The sequence below is a fragment of the Musa acuminata genome, unplaced genomic scaffold, assembly GCF_036884655.1.
Source record: "Musa acuminata AAA Group cultivar baxijiao unplaced genomic scaffold, Cavendish_Baxijiao_AAA HiC_scaffold_677, whole genome shotgun sequence".
Classification (NCBI taxonomy): Eukaryota; Viridiplantae; Streptophyta; class Magnoliopsida; order Zingiberales; family Musaceae; genus Musa; species Musa acuminata.
In genome coordinates this window covers 2,501-5,000 of record NW_027020913.1, presented here as the reverse complement: position 1 = coordinate 5,000, position 2,500 = coordinate 2,501, and positions in this window count along the sequence as shown.

The window sequence follows — 2,500 nt, the reverse complement described above, 5'->3', positions numbered from 1 at the left end:
AGTTTTGGCCCGTTTTTGGGCCGTTTTGGCCAGTTTTTGGCCTGTTTTTGCGTTGCGCGGTGACCGTCTTGAGCGGAGCAAAATGTCAGCCATCTCAGCACCCTGGAACCCCCCGGGTGGCACAGGGCTGGATGGGGCTTTCGTATAGCAGGGACGGTGCTGCCTCTCGCTTCGCTCGCTGTCCGCCGCTCGCCGCTCCCTCGCGCAGCCAAAAATGGCCAGTTTTGTCCCGTTTTTGGGCCGTTTTGGCCAGTTTTTGGCCTGTTCTTGCGTCGCGCGGTGACCGTCGTGAGCGGAGCAAAATGTCAGCCATCTCAGCACCCTGGAACCCCCCGGGTGGCACAGGGCTGGATGGGGCTTTCGTATAGCAGGGACGGTGCTGCCTCTCGCTTCGCTCGCTGTCCGCCGCTCGCCGCTCGCTCGCGCAGCCAAAAATGGCCAGTTTTGGCCCGTTTTTGGGCCGTTTTGGCCAGTTTTTGGCCTGTTCTTGCGTCGCGCGGTGACCGTCGTGAGCGGAGCAAAATGTCAGCCATCTCAGCACCCTGGAACCCCCCGGGTGGCACAGGGCTGGATGGGGCTTTCGTATAGCAGGGACGGTGCTGCCTCTCGCTTCGCTCGCTGTTCGCCGCTCGCCGCTCGCTCGCGCAGCCAAAAATGGCCAGTTTTGGCCCGTTTTGGCCAGTTTTTGGCCTGTTTTTGCGTTGCGCGGTGACCATCTTGAGCGGAGCAAAATGTCAGCCATCTCAGCACCCTGGAACCCCCCGGGTGGCACAGGGCTGGATGGGGCTTTCGTATAGCAGGGACGGTGATGCCTCTCGCTTCGCTCGCTGTCCGCCGCTCGCTGCTCGCTCGCGCAGCCAAAAATGGCCAGTTTTGGCCCGTTTTTGGGCCGTTTTGGCCTGTTTTTGGGCTGTTCTTGCGTCGCGCGGTGACCGTCGTGAGCGGAGCAAAATGTCAGCCATCTCAGCACCCTGGAACCCCCCGGGTGGCACAGGGCTGGATGGGGCTTTCGTATAGCAGGGACGGTGCTGCCTCTCGCTTCGCTCGCTGTCCGCCGCTCGCCGCTCGCTCGCGCAGCCAAAAATGGCCAGTTTTGTCCCGTTTTTGGGCCGTTTTGGCCTGTTTTTGGGCTGTTCTTGCGTCGCGCGGTGACCGTCGTGAGCGGAGCAAAATGTCAGCCATCTCAGCACCCTGGAACCCCCCGGGTGGCACAGGGCTGGATGGGGCTTTCGTATAGCAGGGACGGTGCTGCCTCTCGCTTCGCTCGCTGTCCGCCGCTCGCCGCTCGCTCGCGCAGCCAAAAATGGCCAGTTTTGGCCCGTTTTTGGGCCGTTTTGGCCAGTTTTTGGCCTGTTCTTGCGTCGCGCGGTGACCGTCGTGAGCGGAGCAAAATGTCAGCCATCTCAGCACCCTGGAACCCCCCGGGTGGCACAGGGCTGGATGGGGCTTTCGTATAGCAGGGACGGTGCTGCCTCTCGCTTCGCTCGCTGTTCGCCGCTTGCCGCTCGCTCGCGCAGCCAAAAATGGCCAGTTTTGGCCCGTTTTGGCCAGTTTTTGGCCTGTTTTTGCGTTGCGCGGTGACCATCTTGAGCGGAGCAAAATGTCAGCCATCTCAGCACCCTGGAACCCCCCGGGTGGCACAGGGCTGGATGGGGCTTTCGTATAGCAGGGACGGTGATGCCTCTCGCTTCGCTCGCTGTCCGCCGCTCGCTGCTCGCTCGCGCAGCCAAAAATGGCCAGTTTTGGCCCGTTTTTGGGCCGTTTTGGCCTGTTTTTGGCCTGTTCTTGCGTCGCGCGGTGACCGTCGTGAGCGGAGCAAAATGTCAGCCATCTCAGCACCCTGGAACCCCCCGGGTGGCACAGGGCTGGATGGGGCTTTCGTATAGCAGGGACGGTGCTGCCTCTCGCTTAGCTCGCTGTCCGCCGCTCGCCGCTCGCTCGCGCAGCCAAAAATGGCCAGTTTTGTCCCGTTTTTGGGCCGTTTTGGCCTGTTTTTGGGCTGTTCTTGCGTCGCGCGGTGACCGTCGTGAGCGGAGCAAAATGTCAGCCATCTCAGCACCCTGGAACCCCCCGGGTGGCACAGGGCTGGATGGGGCTTTCGTATAGCAGGGATGGTGCTGCCTCTCGCTTCGCTCGTTGTCCGCCGCTCGCCGCTCGCTCGCGCAGCCAAAAATGGCCAGTTTTGGCCCGTTTTTGGGCCGTTTTGGCCAGTTTTTGGCCTGTTCTTGCGTCGCGCGGTGACCGTCGTGAGCGGAGCAAAATGTCAGCCATCTCAGCACCCTGGAACCCCCCGGGTGGCACAGGGCTGGATGGGGCTTTCGTATAGCAGGGACGGTGCTGCCTCTCGCTTCGCTCGCTGTCCGCCGCTCGCCGCTCGCTCGCGCAGCCAAAAATGGCCAGTTTTGGCCCGTTTTGGCCAGTTTTTGGCCTGTTTTTGCGTTGCGCGGTGACCATCTTGAGCGGAGCAAAATGTCAGCCATCTCAGCACCCTGGAACCCCC